Source organism: Magnolia sinica, chromosome 3 (genome assembly GCF_029962835.1).
Source record: "Magnolia sinica isolate HGM2019 chromosome 3, MsV1, whole genome shotgun sequence".
Lineage (NCBI taxonomy): Eukaryota > Viridiplantae > Streptophyta > Magnoliopsida > Magnoliales > Magnoliaceae > Magnolia > Magnolia sinica.
Genome location: NC_080575.1, coordinates 100,392,289 through 100,413,506, shown reverse-complemented (window position 1 = coordinate 100,413,506; position 21,218 = coordinate 100,392,289). Strand labels below are relative to the sequence as shown.

Genomic DNA, 21,218 nt, shown 5'->3' with positions numbered 1-21,218 from the left:
AATTGAGTAGATGCCGGGCTACCCCTTTTCGACTTCAAATTTTCTTAGTCACAGGAAAGTACTCCTCCATGATAATGATTTGGACAATTGAGTAGAGGCCAGGTTACCCCTTTTCGACTTGATATTTACATACCCAAATGCAAAGTTTGGTCTTAAAAGTCGACTAACTCGTTGAAATAAATAGGATTTCTAGAACTAGTCACACACATATGGGCCTTCCCCCTAGACATATGAATGATTTGGATCACTAAAAAGTAGCCCTTTGACTTGAAATCAGACATGTCATTGAAACAGGTATGATTATAGGAATTAGTTACAAACATACGGGCTTTGTTGAATGGATCACTGGAGAGTAGCCCGCCATATTACCAAATTAAGGATTCATACAATTGAGTAGAGGTCGGGTTACCCCTTATCAACTTGAAATTTACTTAGCTAAATGCAAAATTTGGTCTTAAAAGTCGGCTAAGTCGTTGAAACAAATATGATTTTTAGAACTATTCATATAGATACGAGCCTTCCCCACAGACAAAAGAATGGTTTGGATCACTAAAAAGTAGCTCTCTAACTTCAAATCGGACAAGTCATTCAAACAGGAACGATTTTAAGAATTAGTCACACACATACGGGACTAGTCGAATGGATCACTGGAGAGTAGCCTGCCATATTAAAGATTTAGACAATAGAATAGCAGTCAGGTTACCCCTTTTCGACTTGAAATTTACTTAGGCAAATGCAAAGTTTGGTCTTAAAAGTAGGTCATGTCGTTGAATCAAATAGGATTTCTAGAACTATTCATACAGATACGGGCCTTCCCCTCAGACATAAGAATGGTTTGGATCACTAAAAGGTAGTCCTCTGACTTCAAATTGGATAGGTTATTCAAACAAGAATGATTTTAAGAATTAGTTACAAACATACGGACTTTGTCGAATGGATCAATGGCGAGTAGCCCGCCATATTAAGGATTTGGACAATTGAGTAGAGGCCGGGTTATCCCTTTTCGACCAAAAATTTACTTAGCTAAATGCAAAATTTGGACTTAAAAGTCGGCTAAGTCATTGAAACAAATTGGATTTTTAGAACTAGTCATATACATACGGGCCTTTCCACCAAACCTATGAATGGTTTCAATCACTAAAAAGGTATGATTTTTACAATTGGCCACACGCATACGGAACCAGTTGAATTGATCAATAGAAAGTAGCCCTCCATGTTAATGATTTCGACAATTGAAACAAATAAGATTTCTAGAACTAGACACGCACATACGGGCCTTCCCCACAGACATATGAATGGTTTGGATCACTAAAAAGTACCCCTCTGACTTGAAATCGGACAAGTCATTGAAACAGGTAAGATTTTAAGAATTAGTTACAAACATACGGGCTTTGTCGAATGGATCACTGGAGAGTAGCCCGCCATATTAAGGATTTGGACAATTGAGTAGAGGACGGGTTACCCCTTATCGACTTGAAATTCACTTAGCCAAATGCAAAATTTGGTCTTAAAAGTCGGCTAAGTCGTTGAAACAAATAGGATTTTTAGAACTATTCATACAGATACGGGCCTTCCCCTCAGACATAAGAATGGTTTGGATCACTAAAAAGTAGCCCTCTGACTTCAAATCGGACAAGTCATTCAAACAGAAATGATTTTAAGAATTAGTCACACACATACGGGCCTAGTCGAATGGATCACTAGAGAGTAGCCCGCCATATTAAAGATTTGGACAATAGAATAGAGGTCGGGTTACCCCTTTTCGACTTGAAATTTACTTAGCCAAATGCAAAGTTTGGTCTTAAAACTCGGCTATGTCATTGAATCAAATAGGATTTCTAGAACGACTCATATAGATATAAGCCTTCCCCCAGACATATGAATGGTTTGGATCGCTAAAAAGTAGCCCTCTGACTTCAAATCGGACAAGTCATTGAAACATGGATGAATTTTAAAATTAGTCACACACATACAGTCTTAGTCGAATGGATCACTGAATAGTATCCCGACATATTAAGGATTCGGACAATTGAGTATAGGCTAGGTTATCCCTTTTTGACTAGAAATTTACTTAGCCGAACGAAAATTTTGTTATTAAAAGTCAGCTAATTCATTGAAACAAATTAGATTTTTAGAACTAGTCATACACACACGGGACTTTCCCCTAGTCATATTAATGGTTTGGATCACAAGAAAGTAGCTCACAGCCTTGAAATCGAACAGGTTATTGAAACATGTATGATTTTTAGAATTAGCAACACATATACGGGCCTAGTCGAATGGATCACTAAAAAGTACCCCGCAATATTAAGGATTTGGACAACTGAGCAGAGGCCGAGTTACCCCTTTTCGACTTGAAATTTACTTAGCCAAATCAAAATTTGGTCTTAAAGAGTCAACTAAGTCGTTGAATCAAATAGGATTTCCAGTACTATTCTTACAGATATAGACCTTTCCCCAGCCATATGAATGGTTTGGATCACTAAAAAGTAGCCCTCTGACTTGAAATAGGACAAATCATTGAAATATCTTTGATTTTTAGAATTAGTCACACACACAATCCATATTAAGGATTTGGACAATTGAGTACAGGCCAGGTTATCCCTTTTTGACCAGAAATTCACTTAGCCAAATGCAAAATTTGGACTTAAAAGTCGGCTAAGTCGTTGAAACAAATTGGATTTTTAGAACTAGTCATACACATACGGGCCTTTCCACCAGACCTATGAATGGTTTGGATCACTAGAAAGTAGCCCTCCGACTTGAAATCGGACAAGTCATTGAAACAGGTATGATTTTTAGAATTAGCCACACGCATACGGAACCAGTCGAATGGATCACTAGAAAGTAGCCCTCCATGTTAATGATTTCGACAATTGAGTAGAGGCCGGGCTACCCCTTTTCGACTTCAAATTTTCTTAGTCACCGGAAAGTAGTCCTCCATGATAATGATTTGGACAATTGAGTAGAGGCCGCGTTACCCCGTTTCGACTTGATATTTAGTTACCCAAATGCAAAGTTTGGTCTGAAAAGTCGGCTAACTCGCCACACACAAACAGGCCTTCCCCCAGACATATGAATTGTTTGGATCACTAAAAAGTAGCCCTCTGACTTGAAATCGGACAAGTCATTGAAACAGGTATGATTTTAAGAATTAGTCACACATATACGGGCCAAGTCGAATGGATCACTGGAAAGTAGCCCTTTATGTTAAGGATTTGGACAATTGAGCAGAGGCCGCTTTACCCCTTTTCGACTTCAAATTTACTTAGCCAAATGCAAAATTTGCTCTTACAAGTCGGCTAAGCCGTTGAATCAAATAGGATTTCAAGAACTATTCATACAGATATAGGCCATTCCCCAGACATATGAAAGGTTTGGATCACCAAATAGTAACCCTCTTACTTGAAATCGGACAAGTCATTGAAAGATGTATGATTTTGAGAATTAGTCACACATATAGTCTAAGTCGAACGGATCATTGGATAGGAGCCCGCCATATTTTTGAGTAGAGGGGGACTTGAATTTATTCGGCCAAGTCAAGTCATCGGCTGTCATACACATGCGGGCCTTTCCAATAGGAATGGTTTGGAGCAGTTCCGACTTGTCAAGTCAAATGATTCCTGCAGTCATTGTTTGGATCACAGTGCCTCGATTTAATGATTGATCCAATTGACGTATAGATTTTAAGGCTAGTAAAGCACTCGACTCGACAACTTCAAGTTTTTTAAGATCATTTTCGAATATAACATAGAAATAGCCCATATTAAAGATTTGGACAATTGAGTAGAGGCCAAGTTACCCTTTTCAACTTGAAATTACTTAGCCAAATGCAAATTTGGTCTTAAAAGTCGGCTAAGTTGTTGAAACAAATATCTAGAACTGGTCTCACACATACGGGCCTTCCCCGGACATATGAATGGTTTGGATCACTAAAAGTAGCCCTCGACTTGAAATCGGACAAGTCATTGAAACAGTATGATTTTAAGAATTAGTTACACACACGGGCCTAGTCGAATGGATCAATGGAGAGGAAAGTAGCCCGCCATATTAAGGATTTGGACAATTGAGTAGAAGGCCGGTTATCCCTTTTCGACTTGAACTTAGCCAAATGCAAAATTTGGTCTAAGGCTAAGTCAAAAATTGATTTTAGAACTATATCATACAATCGGCCTCCAGACATAACAGAATGGATCATCATAGAAAGTAGCCCTCCTCCATTGAACATATGATGACAATTTTTATTAGCCATCTAAAACCCTTTTCGAATGGACTAGAAAGTAGCCTCCATGTTAATGATTTGACAATTGAGTAGAGGCGGGCTACCCATTCATGATTTCTTGAGGAGTTACCCTTTTCGACTTGATATTTACTTAGCCAAATGCAATGTTTGGTCTTAAAAGTCGGCCGTGCCGTTGAAGAAATCGGACAAGTCCATGAAACAGGTATGATTTTAAGAATTAGATCAAACATACGGCCTTTGTCGAATGGATCACGAGTAGCCCGCCATATTAAGGATTTGGACAATTGGGTAGAGGGGCCGGGTTACCCCATTTTGACTTGAAATTCACTTAGCCAAATGCAAGATTAGGTCTTCAGATAAGTCATTGAAACAAATAGAATGTCTAGAACTAGTCATACACATACGAGCCTTCCTCAAACATAAGAATGGTTTGGATCACTAAAAAGTAGCCCTCCGACTTCAAATACAAGTCATCAACAGAATGATTTTAAGAATTAGATCAAACATACGGGCTGTCGAATGGATCACTGGAAAGTAGTCCTCGATGATAATGATTTGGGCAATTGAGTAGAGGACGGGTTACCCCTTATCAACTTGAAATTCACATAGCCAAATGCAAAATTTGGTCTTAAAAGTCGGCTAAGTCGTTTAAACAAATAGGATTTTTAGAACTATTCATATAGATATAGGACTTCCCCTCGGACATAAGAATGGTTTGGATCACTAAAAAGAAGCCCTCTGACTTCAAATCGAACAAGTCATTCAAATAGGAATGATTTTAAGAATTAGTCACACACATACGAGCCTAGTTGAATGGATCACTGGAGAGTAGCCCGCCATATCAAAGATTTGGACAATATAATAGAGGTCGGGTTACCCCTTTTCAACTTCAAATTTACTTAGCCAAATGCAAAATTTGGACTTAAAAGTCGACTAAGTCGTTGAAACAAATTGGATTTTTAGAACTAGTCATACACACACGGGACTTTCCCTCAGAATAGGATTTCAAGAACTATTCATCCCACCACATATGAATGGTTTGGATCACTAAAGAGTCCTCCGACTTGAAATCGGACAAGTCGACAGGTATGATTTTAGAATTGAAATCGAATGGTCATTAAAAGTCTGAAATATTCCATGTTAATGATTCAACAATTGAGTGGGTCACATATACTTTCGACTAGTAGAAATTTTTAGTCACTAGAAGTAGTCCTCATGATAATGATTTCACAATTGAGTAGAGGAGGTTACCCCTTCGACTTGATATTTCGTATTAAAAGTCGGCTAAGTCGTTGAAACAAATAAGATTTTTAGAACTAGTCACACACATACGGGTCTTTCCCCCAAACAAATGAGAACTGACTTGAAATCGAACAAGTCATTGAAAAAAGTATGATTTTAAGAATTAGTTACAAACATGCCACTTTGTCGAATGGATCCTTCGAGAGTAATTGAGTAGTCGAGGTTACCCTTATCGACTTGAATTGCCAAATGCAAATTCTTAAAAGTAAGATAAGTCGTTGAAACAAATAGGATTTTAGAATTATCCTTTCCCTGGACATATGAATGGTTTGGATCACTAAAAAGTAGCCCTCCGAACTTGAAATCGGACAAGTCATTCAAACATGTATGATTTTAAGAATTAGCCACACGCAGACGGGCCTTGGATCGAATGGATCGCAGACTAGGCCTCCATAGAATTAAGTCCTCCAGATTTGGACAATTGATTGAATAGAGGTAGGTACCCCTTTCGACTTATATTTACTTAGCCAAATGCAAATTTGGTATTAAAAGTCGGTAAGTCGTTGAAACAAATAAGATTTTTAGAACTATTCATACATTGGCTGACCATATGAATGTTTGGATCACTAAAAAGTAGCGCTCTTAAATCGACAAGTCATTGAAACATGTATGATTTTTAAGAATTAGTTACACATATGGACTTTGTCGAAGCTTAAGGATTTGGTCTTTAGAGTGGTTACCCCTTATCGACTTGAAATTACTTAGCCAAATGCAAAATTTGGTCTTAAAATTTGGTACCGACATATTAAGGATTTGGACAATTGAGTAGAGGCGGGTTATCCCTTTTCTCAAAATTTGTAACTTAAAGTCGGCTTAGTCGTTGAAACCTTTTAGAACAGTCTACATATGGCCTTTCCCATATGAATGGTTGAAATCGGACAAGACAAGTATGTAGGTCGGTTCTTATACATGGAACTGAGTCGAAAGCATCCCTCCATGTTAATGATTTCGACAATTGAGGCCGGGGCACCCCTTTTCGACTTCAAATTTTCTTAAAAGTTCCTTAGAGCGACCCTTTTTTAGATATTCATATACATACGGGCCAAATGCTACATAGTTTGGTCTTAAAGAGTCTAGGTTTGGAATCTTAAAAGTCGCTAGTCGTTGAAATCAAGATAGAACTATTCATACAAATTCAATACGAGGCCTTCCCTACGAAAGATATGGCCTTGGATCACTAAAAAGTAGCCCTCGAATAGCCCTCGACTTCAAATCGGAGAAGTCATCAAAACAGAATGATTTAGAATTAGAAGTAACACACATACGGGCCTAGTCGAATGGATCACGAGAGTACGCCGCCATATTATTAATTTGGACAATTGAGTAGTTAGTGGGGTTACCCTTTGACCAGAAATTAGCCAAATGCAAAAGTTTGGTCTTAAAAGTCGGCAATGTCATTGAAACAAATTGGCAAATTGGATTTTTAGAACTAGTCATACATATACGGGCCTTTCCACATATAAGGGACTTTCCACTAGACATATGAATGGTTTGGATCACTAAAGTAGTCGATTTGAAATCGGAGAAGTCCATTAAAACATGATGATTTTAGAATTAGTAGACAATGGTCACTGGAGTAACAGGTATGCAAATTGGTTTTAATTACCCAACACGTAGATACCATATGGGCCTCCGAGAAGCATCATGAAATCGGAAGTCATTGAAACCATATTAATGATTTTTAGAATTAGTACACACACATACGGGCTATTGTTCAAAATGGATAGAGGCCACTTTTCGACTTCAAATTTTCTTAGTCACTGGAAAGTAGCCCTCTGGCTTGAAATCGGTCTTGAAAGTCGGCTAAGTCGTTGAAACAAATTGGATATTTAAGAACTAGTCATACATATATGCGGGTTACCCCTTTTCGACTTGATATTTACTTAGCCAATGAAAATTTTGGTCTTAAAAGTCGGATTTATAGAACTAGTCATACACATACGGGCCTTAACCCAAGTCATAAGCCTCTTACTTGAATTCGGACAAGTCATTGAAAACATGTAGGTCGAATAGAATTAGTCTTAAAATGTTAAATTCGAATGGATCACTTGGAAACGTAGCCCACTATATTAAAATATATGGACAAGATTTCTAGAACCGGCGGCCTACCACAGGACATTTGACTTATGGTCTGGCCAAATCATTTGGTCTTAAAGTTAGTCGGAAGCCCTCTAAATCAAGTAGATAGAACTTTAATATCGATTTAAGAATTACAAGATCATGAAACAGAAATTGGACAAGTCATTGAAACAAGTATCATAGTCGAATGGATCAATGGAGAGTAGGCCGCCATATTAAGGATTTGGACAATAGAATAGAGGTAGCCCGGGTTACCCATTTTCGACTTGAAATTTACTTAGCCAAATGCAAAATTTGGTCTTAAAAGATGGCTAAGTCGGCTAAGTCATTGAAACAAATTGGATTTTTAGAACTAGTCATACACATACGGGCCTTCCTCCCAAAAGACAAATGAATGGTTTGGATCACTAAAAGTAGCCCTGACTTGAAATCCGACAAGTCATTGAAACAGGTATGATTTTAGAATTACTCACTTTGACGAATGGATCACTGGAAAGTAGCCCTCACATATGATTTCATAGACCCTTTGACTTGAATGGATCACGAAAGTAGTCCTCTATAATAATGATTTGGACAATTGAAGAGTCGACGTCCATGTTACTTAGAAATGAAAATTTTGGTTGATTTCAATTGATTTTAGTGAGTAGCCTCGACAAGTCCATGTATGATTTTAGAATTAGTCACATACACTATATTAAATATTTGGACAATTGAGTAGAGAGAGGGTTCCTGATGACGGGCCATGCAAAATTTGTACTTAAAAGTCGGCTAAGTCATTGAAACAAATTGGATTTTTAGAACTAGTCATATACATACGGGCCTTTCCACCAGACCTATGAATGGTTTCAATCACTAAAAAGGTATGATTTTTACAATTGGCCACACGCATACGGAACCAGTTGAATTGATCAATAGAAAGTAGCCCTCCATGTTAATGATTTCGACAATTGAAACAAATAAGATTTCTAGAACTAGACACGCACATACGGGCCTTCCCCGCAGACATATGTATGGTTTGGATCACTAAAAAGTAGCCCCTCTGACTTGAAATCGGACAAGTCATTGAAACAAGTATGATTATAAGAATTAGTTACAAACATATGGACTTTGTCGAATGGATCACTAGAGAATAGCCCGCCATATTAAGGATTTGGACAAGTGAGTAGAGGTCGGGTTAACCCTCATCGACTTGAAATTCACTTAGCCAAATGCGAAATTTGTTCTTAAAAGTCGGCTAAGTCGTTGAAACAAATAGGATTTTTAGAACTATTCATACAGATACGAGACTTCCCCTCAGACAAAAGAATGGTTTGGATCACTACAAAAGAAGCCCTCTGACTTCAAATCGGACAAAGTCACACATACGCTTAGTCGAATGGAGGATTAAGGATGGACAATTTAAGAGGGTTACCCTTTTACTTGAAATTTCACACAAATAGCCACATAATACACATAAGTGAAACAAATAGGATTTTAGAACTAGTCACACTGGAAAGCCCTCGACTTCAATCGGTAATACTACACATTTGGACAGAGGATAAGTGGATTCACTAGTAGATGTTTGGACAACAGAATAGAGGTCGAGCAACCACTTTTCAACTTGAAATTTAATTAGCCAAATGCAAAGTTTGGTCATAAAAGTCGGCGAGGTCGTTGAATCAAATAGGATTACTAGAACTATTCATACAAATATAGGCCTTCCCCCAGACATATGAATGGCTTGGATCACTAAAAAGTAGCCCGCTCACTTGAAATCGGACAGGGAATTGAAACATGTATGATTTTTAGAATTAGTCACACACATACAGTCTCAGTCGAATGGATCACTGGATAGTAGCCCGAAACATTAAGGATTTGGACAATTGAGTAGAGGCCAGGTTATCCTTTTTCGACTAGAAATTTACTTAGCCAAATGCAAAATTTGGTCTTAAAAGTCGGCTAAGTCCTAGAAACAAAATGGATTCTTAGAACTAGTCATACACATACGGGTCATGCCCCCAATCATATAATTGGTTTGGATCACTAGAAAGTAGCCCTCTGACTTGAAATCGGACAAGTCATTGAAACATGTATGATTTTTAGAAGTAGTCACACATATACGGGCCTAGTCGAATGGATCATGGGAAAGTAACCCGTTATGTTAAGGATTTGGACAATTGAGCAAAGGCCGCGTTACCCCATTTCGACTTCAAATTTACTTAGCCAAATGCAAAATTTGCTCTTGCAAGTCGGCTAAGTGGTTGAATCAAATAGGATTTCTAGAACTATTCATACAAATATAGGCCATTCCCCAGGCATATGAATGGTTTAGATCACTATAAAGTAACCCTCTGACTTGAAATCGGACAAGTCATTGAAAGATGTATGATTTTTAGAATTAGTCACACATACAGTCTTAGTTGAATGGATCACTGGATAGTAGCCCGCCATATTAAGAATTTGAACAAATGAGTAGAGGCTAGGTGTTATCCCTTTTCGACTAGAAATTTCCATTCCCCAGACATATGATTGGTTTGGATCACCAAAAAGTAACCCTCTGACTTGAAATCAGACAAGTGATTGAAAGATGTATGATTTTTAAATTTAGTCACACATATAGTCATAGTCGAATGGATCACTGGATAGTAGCCCGCCATATTAAGGATTTGAACAATTGAGTAGAGGCCGGGTTATCCCTTTTCGACTAGAAATTTATTTAGCCAAAAGCAAAATTTGGTCTTAAAAGTCGGCAAAGTTGTGGAAACAAATTGGATTTTTAGAACTAGTGGGCCATTCCACCAGACATATGAATGGTTTGGATCACTAAAAAGTAGCCCTCTGACTTGAAATCGGACAAGTCATTTAAACAGGTATGATTTTTAGAATTAGCCACACGCATACAGAACCAGTCGAATGGATCACTAGAAAGTAGCCCTCCATGTTAATGATTTCGACAATTGGTTAGAGGCCGGGCTACCACTTTTCGACTTCAAATTTTTTTTGTCACTAGCTAAGTCGTTTAAACGAATAAGAATTCTAGAACTAGTTGAACCCATACGGGCTTTCCCCCCAGACATATGAATGGTTTGGATCACTGAAAAGTAGTCCTTTGACTTGAAATCGGACAAGTCATTGAAACATGTACAATTTTAAGAATTATTTACAAACTTACGGGCAATGTCGAATGGATCACTGGAGAGTAGCCCGCCATATTAAGGATTTGGACAATTGAGTAGAGGATGGGTTACCCCTTATCGACTTGAAATTCACTTAGCCAAATGCAAAATTTGGTCTTAAAAGTCGGCTAAGTCGTTGAAACAAATAGGATTTTTAGAACCATTCATATAAATACGGGACTTCCCCTCAGACATAAGAATGGTTTCGATCACTAAAAAGTAGCCCGCAGATTTCAAATCGGACAATTCATTCAAACAGAAATGATTTTAAGAATTAGTCACACACATGCGGGCCAAGTCGAATCGATCACTGGAGAGTAGCCCGCCATATTAAAGATTTGGACAATAGAAAGAGGTCGGGTTACCCCTTTTCCACTTCAAATTTCCTCCGCCAAATGCAAAGTTTGATTTTAAAAGTCACTTAACCAAATGCAAAGTTTCATTTTAAAAGTCGGCTATGTCGTTGAATCAAATAGGATTTCTAGAACTATTGATACAGATATAGGCCTTCCCCCAAACATATGAATGGTTTGGATCACTAAAAAGTAGCCCTCTGACTTGAAATCGGACAAATCATTGAAACATGTATGATTTTTAAAACAAGTCACACACATACAATCTTAATCGAATGGATCACTGGAGAGTAGCCCGCCATATTAAGGATTTGGACAATTGAGTAGAGGCCGGGTTATCCCTTTTCGACTAGAAATTTACTTAGCCAAATGCAAAATTTGGTCTTAAAAGTCGGCTAAGTCGTTGAAACAAATAGGATTTTTAGAACTATTCATACAGATACGGGCCTTCCCCTCAGACATAAGAATGGTTTGGATCACTAAAAAGTAGCCCTCTGACTTCAAATCGGACAAGTCATTCAAACAGAAATGATTTTAAGAATTAATAGCACACATATGGGCCTAGTCAAATGGATCAATGGAAAGTAGCCTGCCATGTTAAAGATTTGTACAAAATAGAATAAAGGTCGGGTGACCCCTTTTCGACTTCAAATTTACTCAACCAAATGCCTTCCCCCTAAACAAATGAATGGTTTGGATCAATAAAAAGTAGCCCTCTGACTTGAAATCGGACAAGTCATTGAAACGGCTATGATTTTAAGAATTAGTTACAAACATACGGACTTGGTCGAATGGATCACTGGAGAGTAGCCCGCCATATTAAGGATTTGGACAATTGAGTAAAGGCCGAGTTATCCCTTTTCGACTTGAAATTCACTTAGCCAAATGAAAATTTTGGTCTAAAAAGTCGGCTAATTCGTTGAAACAAATTGGATTTTTAGAACTAGTCATACACATACGGGCCTTTCCCCCAGTCATATGAATGGTTTGGATCACAAGAAAGTAGCCCTCAGACTTGAAATCGGACAAGTTATAGAAACATGTATGATTTTTAGAATTAGTCACACATATACGGGCCTAGTCGAATGGATCACTGGAAAGTAGCCCACTATATTAAGGATTTGGACAATTGAGCAGAAGCCGGGTTACCCCTTTTCGACTTCAAATTTACTTAGCCAAATGCAAAATTTGGTCTTAAAGAGTCGGCTAAGTCGTTAAATCAAATAGGATTTCTAGAACTATTCATACAGATATAGGCCTTCCCCCCAGACATATGAATGGTTTGGATCACAAGAAAGTAGCCCTCTGACTTGAAATCGGACAAGTCATTGAAACATGTATGATTTTTAGAATTAGTCACACACATACAGTCCTAGTCGAATGGATCACGGGATAGTAGCCCGACATAATAAGGAATTGGACAATTGAGTAGAGGCCGGGTTATTCCTTTTCGACCAGAAATTTACTTAGCCAGATGCAAAATTTGAACTTAAAAGTCGGCTAAGTCGTTGAAACAAATTGGATTTTTAGAACTAGTCATACACATACAGGCCTATTCCCGAAACATGTGAATGGTTTGGATCACTAGAAAGTAGCCCTCTGACTTGAAATCGGACAAGTCATTGAAACATGTATGATTTTTAGAATTAGTCACACACATACAGCCTTAGTCGAATGGATCACTGGATAGTAGCCCGACATATTAAGGATTTGGACAATTGAGTAGAGGCCAGGTTATCCCTTTTCGACTTGATATTTACTTAACCAAATGCAATGTTTGGTCTTAAAAGTCGGCTAAGTCGTTGACACAAATAAGATTTTTAAAACTAGTCACACACATACGGGCCTCCCCCCCAGACATACGAATGGTTTTGATCACTAAAAAGTAGCCCTTTGACTTTAGAATTAGTCACACACATACAGCCGTAGTCGAATGGATCACAAGATAGTAGCCCCCCCATATTAAGGATTGGAGCAATTGAGTAGAGGCCGGGTTATCCCTTTTCGACTAGAAATTTATTTACCAAATGCAAAATTTGGTCTTAAAAGTCGGCTAAGTCGTTGAAACAAATTGGATTTTTAGAACTAGTCATACACATACGGGCCTTTCCACCAGACCTATGAATGGTTTGGATCACTAGAAAGTAGCCCTCCGACTTGAAATCGGACAAGTCATTGAAACAGGTATGATTTTTAGAATTAGCCACACGCATACGGAACCAGTTGAATGGATCAGTAGAAAGTAGCCCTCCAATTTAATGATTTCGACAATTGAGTAGAGGTCGGGCTACCTATTTTCGACTTCAAATATTCTTAATCACTAGAAAGTAGTCCTCGATGACAATGATTTGGAAAATTGAGTAGAGGCCGGATTACCCCTTTTTGACTTGATATTTACTTGGCCAAATGCAAAGTTTGGTCTTAAAAGTCGGCTAAGTCGTTGAAACAAATAAGAATTCTACAACTAGTCGCACACATACGGGCCTTCCCCCCAGACATATGAATGGTTTGGATCACTAAAAAGTAGCCCTCTGACTTGAAATCGAACAAGTCATTGAAACAGGTACGATTTTAAGAATTATTTACAAACATACGGGCTATGTCGAATGGATCACTGGAGAGTAGCCCGCCATATTAAGGATTTGGACAATTGAGTAGAGGACGGGTTACCTCTTATCGATTTGAAATTCAATTAGCCAAATGCAAAATTTGGTCTTAAAAGTCGGCTTAGTCGTTGAAATATATAAGATTTCTAGAACCGGTCAAATACAATACAGGCCTTCCCACCAGACGTAAGAATGGTCTGGATCACTAAAAAGAAGCCCTCTGAATTTAAATCGGACAAGTCATTGAAACAGGAATGATTTCAAGAATTAGTCACACACATACGGGCCTAGTCGAATGGATCACTGGAGAGTAGCCCGCCATATTAAAGATTTGGACAATAGAATAGAGGTCGGGTTACCCCTTTTCGACTTGAAATTTACTTAGCCAAATGCAAAGTTTGGTCTTAAAAGTCGACTATGTCGTTGAAACAAATTGGATTTTTAGAACTAGTCATACACATACGGGCCTTTCCACCAGACATATGAATGGTTTGGATCACTAAAAAGTAGCCCTCTGACTTGAAATCGGACAAGTCATTGAAACATGTATGATTTTTAGAATTAGTCACACACATACAGTCTTAGTCGAATGGATCACTGGATAGTAGCCCGACATATTAAGGATTTGGACAATTGAGTAGAGGCCGGGTTATCCCTTTTCGACTAGAAATTTACTTAGCCAAATGCAAAATTTGGTCTTAAAAGTCGGCTAAGTCGTTGAAACAAATTGGATTCTTAGAACTAGTCATACACATACGGGCCTTTCCCCCAGACATATGAATGGTTTGGATCACTAGAAAGTAGCCCTCTGACTTGAAATCGGACAAGTCATTGAAACATGTATGATTTTTAGAATAAGTCACACATATACAGGCCTAGTCGAAAGGATCACTGGAAAGTAGCCCCTTATATTAAGGATTTCGACAATTGATCAGAGGCCGGGTTACCCCTTTTCGACTCCAAATTTACTTAGCCAAATGCGAAATTTGGTCTTACAAGTCGGCTAAGTCGTTGAATCAAATAGGATTTCTAGAACTATTCATACAGATATAGGCATTTCCCCAGACATATGAATGGTTTGGATCACTAAAAAGTAACCCTCTGACTTGAAATCGGACAAGTCATTGAAACAGGTATGATTTTAGAATTAGTCACACACATACAGTCTTAGTCGAATGGATCACTGGACAGTAGCCCGCCATATTAAGGATTTGAACAATTGAGTAGAGGCCGGGTTAAACCTTTCCGACGAGAAACTTATTTAGCCAAAAGCAAAATTTGGTCTTGAAAGTCAGCTAAGTCGTTGAAACAAATTGGATTTTTAGAACTATTCATATACATACGGGCCTTTCCACCAGACCTATGAATGGTTTGGATCACTAGAAAGTAGCCCTCCGACTAAAAATTGGACAAGTCATTCGAACAGGCATGATTTTTAGAATTAGCCACATGCATATGGAACCAGTCCAATGGATCACTAGAAAGTAGCCCTCCATGTTAATGATTTCGACAGTTGAGTAGAGGCCAGGCTACCCCTTTTCGACTTCAAATTTTTTTAGTCACTGGAAAGTAGACCTTCATGATAATGATTTGCACAATTGAGTAGAGGCTGGGTTACCCCATTTCGACTTCATATTTACTTAGCCAAATGTAAAGTTTGGTCTTAAAAGTCGGATAAGTCGTTGAATCAAATAGGATTTCTACAGATATAGGCCTTCCCCCAGACATATGATTGGTTTGGATCACTAAAAAGTAGCCATCTGACTTCAAATCGGACAAGTCATTGAAACATGTAAGATTTTTAGAATTAGTCACACACATACGGGCTTAGTCGAGTGGATCACTGGAAAGTAGCCCGCCATATTAAGGATTTGGACAATTGATTAGCGGTCGGGTTACCCCTTTTCGACTTGAAATTTACTTAGCCAAATGCAAAGTTTGGTCTTAAAAGTCGGCTGAGTCGTTGAAATAAATAAGATTTTTAGCACTCGTCACACACATACGGGACTTCCCCAAATACATATGAAGGGTTTGGATAACTAAAAAGTAGCCCTCTGACTGCAAATCGGACAAGTCATTCAAACAGGTATGACTTTAAGAATTAGTAACACACATATGGGCCTAGTCAAATGGATCGCTAGAGACTAGCCTGCCATATTAAAGATTTGCACAATTGAGCTGACGCCCGGTTACACATTTTCAACTTGAAATTTACTTAGCCAAATGCAAAGTTTCGTCATTGAAACAAATAGGATTTTTAGAACTACTCATACACATACGGGCCTTCCCCCCAAACATATGAATGGTTTGGATCACTAAAAAGTAGCCCTCTGACTTGAAATCGGACAAGTCCTTGAAACAGGTATGATTTTAAGAATTAGTCACAAACATACGGGCATAGTCGAAAGAGTAGCCCGCCTTATTAAAGATTTGGAAAATTGAGTAGAGGTCGGGTTACCCCTTATCGACTTGAAATTCACTTAGCCAAATGCAAAATTTGGTCTTAAAAGTTGGCTAAGTCGTTGAAACAAATAGGATTTTTAGAACAAGTCACACACATACGGGCCTTCCCTCCAGACATATGAATGGTTTGGATCACTAAAATGTAGCCCTCTGACTTGAAATCAGACAAGTCACTAAAACGGGTATAATTTTTAGAATTAGTCACATACATATGGGCCTTCCCCTCAGACATAAGAATGGTTTGGATCACTAAAAAGTAGCCCTCAAACTTCAAATCGAACAAGTCATTCCAACAGGTATGATTTTAAGAATTAGTAAACACATATGGGCATAGTCGAATGGATCACTGGAGAGTAGCCCCCATATTAAAGATTTGGACAATAGAATAGAGGTCGGGTTACCCCTTTTCGACTTCAAATTTACTTAGCCAAATGCAAAGTTTGATCTTAAAAGTCGGCTATGTCGTTGAATCAAATAGGATTTCTAGAACTATTGATACAGATATAGGCCTTCCCCCAGACATATGAATGGTTTGGATCACTAAAAAGTAGCCCTCTGACTTGAAATCGGACAAATCATTGAAATAGGTATGATTTCTAGAATTAGTTACACACATACGGGCCTAGTCTAATGGATCACAGGAAAGTAGCCGGCTATACTAAGGATTTCAACAATTAAGTAGCGGCCGGGTTACCCCATTTCGACTTGAAATTTACTTAGCCAAATGCAAAATTTGGTCTTAAAAGTCAGATAAGTCATTGAAACAAAATAGGATTTTTAGAACTACTCATACACATACGGGCCTTCCCCCCAAACATATGAATGGTTTGGATCACTAAAAAGCAGCCCTCTGACTTGAAATCGGACAAGTCCTTGAAACAGGTATGATTTTAAGAATTAGTCACAAACATACGGGCATAGTCGAATGGATCATTGGAAAATAACCCGCCATTTTAAGGATTTGGACAATTGAGTAGAGGCCGAGTTACCCCTTATCGACTTGAAATTCACTTAGCCAAATGCAAAATTTGCTCTTAAAAGATGGCTAAGTCGTTGAAACAAATAGAATTTTTAGAACTAGTCACACACGTACGGGCCTTCCCTCCAGACATATGAATGGTTTGGATCACTAAAATGTAGCCCTCTGACTTGAAATCACACAAGTCACTAAAACGGGTATAATTTTTAGAATTAGTCACATACATATGGGCCTTCCCCTCAGACATAAGAATGGTTTGGATCACTAAAAAGTAGCCCTCAAACTTCAAATCGAACAAGTCATTCAAACAGGTATGATTTTAAGAATTAGTAAACACATATGGGCATAGTCGAATGGATCACTGCAGAGTAGCCCGCCATATTAAAGATTTGGACAATTGAGTAGAGGTCGGGTTATCCCTTTTCGACTTGAAATTTACTTAGCCAAAGGCAAATTTTGGTCTTAAAAATCGGCTAAGTCGTTGAAACAAATAGAATTTTCAAAACTAGTCATACACATACAGGCCTTCCCCCCAGACATATGAATCGTTTGGATCACCAAAAAGTAGCCAGCTGACTTGAAATCGGATAAGTCATTGAAACAGGTATGATTTTCAGAATTAGCCACACAGATACGGAACTAGTCAAATGGATCACTAGAAAGTAGCCCTCCATGTTAATGATTTGGACAATTGAGTAGAAGCCGGGTTACCCCTTTTCGACCTGAAATTTACTTAGCCAAATGCAAAGTTTCGTCTTAAAAGTCAGCCAAGTCGTTGAAACAAATAGGATTTCTAGAATTATTCATACAGATACAGGACTTGCACCCAGACATGAATGGTTTGGATCACCAAAAAGTGTGTTTCAAGCATGACCTTCGAGTCCTTACCCCAGTGGTAGACTCTGAGGAGTTTCAAAACGAGGTCTTGGGTTCGATACCCATAGGTGGTGAAATCCCACTACAGCGTGTGTGGGTGTATGTGTCAAGTTTGTGTGTTCTAAAATAATAATAATAATAAATAAATTTTATTTTTAAAAAAAAAAAAAAAAGTCCAAGGACTATTCATAGAAATAAAGTAGACAAAAAAAAGAAGAAGAAGAAGAAGAAGAAGAAGAAAAAGAAAAAGGGAAAAAAAGCAAAACCAAATTTAAAAACATACCCCTATCCGAACATGTGTGTACTTAATGAAGCATCTTCTCGATCACCATTTCCACCTGGTCTTCATAATAAGCATCTTCTAGCATCAACAACCTGCAACATGCACAAAATCACCCAAAGAGGATCCTGTTACAAAATCTATAGAGTGATCATGAACCTGGATTTTTCTGTTTTAAATCTTCTATCCAAAATCCACTTGAAACAGTTTTTTTTTCTGAAAGGGCCATCATACTTCAAATTGCATTTATAAAATACAGCATTCAACCTTGCTGGTTTATGCAAAAAAAATCGCTAGGCATCATTCGTTGTTCGAGTCATTTCTTTATTTTATCCACACATGCACAAATTCCACCAAAAAACAAGAAACTATCTACTTACAATAGCTTATATCGTTTATGTCAAAATTTCAAATGCAAATAAGAAGCAGATATTTACCATAGAATCATCAGCCCTACCAAGAATCCTTGGTCCCAATCGCCTGCCCATAATCTGAAATAATGAAACATGCTAATGAGAAACATACACAATCCCTGTCCAACCAATTCATACGAACAATATTAATCACAAAGGAAGGTTAAAACAGTTGAGATAATTTGAAACAATAGCAATCAAGGAGAACCTGTTATAGTGTTCCAAGAGACAATGATTCCACGCAGGCCTGTGAAAATGCTTCAAAATCAGCAACATATGAAACAGTTGCAATCAAGGAGAACCTGTTATTCGAATCAGAAATTTCACCTTGCATTGCAGTCACATATAGGGTTTGATTATCATCACTATTATGAGAAAAACGGCAGAACCCGAAAACGTCACCCTGAATTTGACAGACGTATCCAGCTTAGATTCAAAGAAACAAGTCTAAGGACTATTCATAGAAATAAAGTAGACAAAAAAAAAACAAAAAAACGAAGAAGAAGAAGAAGAAGAAGAAAAAGAAAAGGGGAAAAAAACCAAAACCAAATTTAAAAACATACCCCTCTCCGACCATTTGTGTACTTAATGAAGCATCTTCTCGATCACCATTTCCACCTGGTCTTCATAATAAGCATCTTCTAGCATCAACAACCTGCAACATGCACAAAATCACCCAAAGAGGATCCTGTTACAAAATCTATAGAGTGATCATGCACCTGGATTTTTCTGTTTTAAATCTTCTATCCAAAATCCTCTTGAAACAGTTTTTTTTCTGAAAGGGCCATCATACTTCAAATTGCATTTATAAAATACAGCATTCAACCTTGCTGGTTTATGCAAAAAAAATCGCTAGGCATCATTCGTTGTTCGAGTCATTTCCTTATTTTATCCACACATGCACATATTCCACCAAAAAACAAGAAACTATCTACTTACAATAGCTTATATCGTTTATGTCAAAATTTCAAATGCAAATAAGAAGCAGATATTTACCATAGAATCATCAGCCCTACCAAGAATCCTTGGTCCCAATCGCCTGCCCATAATCTGAAATAATGAAACATGCTAATGAGAAACATACACAATCCCTGTCCAACCAATTCATATGCACAATATTAATCACAAAGGAAGGTTAAAACAGTTGAGATAATTTGAAACAATAGCAATCAAGGAGAACCTGTTATAGTGTTCCAAGAGACAATGATTCCACGCAGGCCTGTGAAAATGCTTCAAAATCAGCAACATATGAAACAGTTGCAATCAAGGAGAACCTGTTATTCGAATCAGAAATTTCACCTTGCATTGCAGTCACATATAGGGTTTGATTATCATCACTACTACGAGAAAAACAGCAGAACTCGAAAACCTCACCCTGAATTTGACAGACATATCCAGCTTAGATTCAAAGATACAAGTCTAAGGACTATTCATAGAAATAAAGTAGACAAAAAAAAACAAAAAAAACAAAAAGAAGAAGAAGAAGAAAAGGGGAAAAAAAGCAAAACCAAATTTAAAAACATACCCCTCTCCGACCATGTGTGTACTTAACGAAGCATCTTCTCAGTCACCATTTCCACCTGGTCTTCATAATAAGCATCTTCTAGCATCAACAACCTGCAACATGCACAAAATCACCCAAAGAGGATCCTGTTACAAAATCTATAGAGTGATCATGCACCTGGATTTTTCTGTTTTAAATCTTCTATCCAAAATCCACTTGAAACAGTTTTTTTTTCTGAAAGGGCCATCATACTTCAAATTGCATTTATAAAATACAGCATTCAACCTTGCTGGTTTATGCAAAAAAATCACTAGGCATCATTCGTTGTTCGAGTCATTTCCTTATTTTATCCACACATGCACATATTCCACCAAAAAACAAGAAACTATCTACTTACAATAGCTAATATCGTTTATGTCAAAATTTCAAATGCAAATAAGAAGCAGATATTTACCATAGAATCATCAGCCCTACCAAGAATCCTTGGTCCCAATCGCCTGCCCATAATCTGAAATAATGAAACATGCTAATGAGAAACATACACAATCCCTGTCCAACCAATTCATATGCACAATATTAATCACAAAGGAAGGTTAAAACAGTTGAGATAATTTGAAACAATAGCAATCAAGGAGAACCTGTTATAGTGTTCCAAGAGACAATGATTCCACGCAGGCCTGTGAAAATGCTTCAAAATCAGCAACATATGAAACAGTTGCAATCAAGGAGAACCTGTTATTCGAATCAGAAATTTCACCTTGCATTGCAGTCACATATAGGGTTTGATTATCATCACTATTATGAGAAAAACGGCAGAACCCGAAAACCTCACCCTGAATTTGACAGACGTATCCAGCTTAGATTCAAAGATACAAGTCTAAGGACTATTCATAGAAATAAAGTAGACAAAAAAGAAGAAGAAGAAGAAGAAGAAGAAGAAGAAGAAGAAAAGGGGAAAAAAAGCA

At 37.8% G+C, this 21,218-nt stretch overlaps 3 long non-coding RNA genes across 20 annotated transcripts in view; all 3 read right to left on the bottom strand.

The window, feature by feature from the left end:
* The window catches only part of LOC131240414 (uncharacterized), a 59,493-nt gene that overhangs the window by 29,871 nt on the left and 8,404 nt on the right, over positions 1 to 21,218 (bottom strand). For 2 of the 18 annotated variants that reach the window (XR_009168734.1, XR_009168740.1), the window contains exons 11-13: positions 20,892 to 20,930; positions 20,708 to 20,761; positions 20,275 to 20,366 (exon numbers count right to left, since the gene is read on the bottom strand). The exons of the other annotated variants lie outside the window; for them this stretch is intronic. This is a non-coding gene — a long non-coding RNA (uncharacterized LOC131240414). The remainder of the gene's footprint in view (positions 1 to 20,274; positions 20,367 to 20,707; positions 20,762 to 20,891; positions 20,931 to 21,218) is intronic. 18 annotated transcript variants of the gene reach the window in all.
* On the bottom strand, positions 18,355 to 19,157 carry LOC131240416 (uncharacterized). The gene is made up of 4 exons (XR_009168749.1): positions 19,077 to 19,157; positions 18,958 to 18,996; positions 18,774 to 18,827; positions 18,355 to 18,431 (listed from the first exon to the last, which is right to left on the bottom strand). It is a non-coding gene; the product is annotated as an uncharacterized LOC131240416 (long non-coding RNA).
* Positions 19,598 to 20,124, bottom strand: LOC131240418 (uncharacterized). Its single transcript, XR_009168750.1, has 3 exons — positions 20,049 to 20,124; positions 19,930 to 19,968; positions 19,598 to 19,799 (listed from the first exon to the last, which is right to left on the bottom strand). It is a non-coding gene; the product is annotated as an uncharacterized LOC131240418 (long non-coding RNA).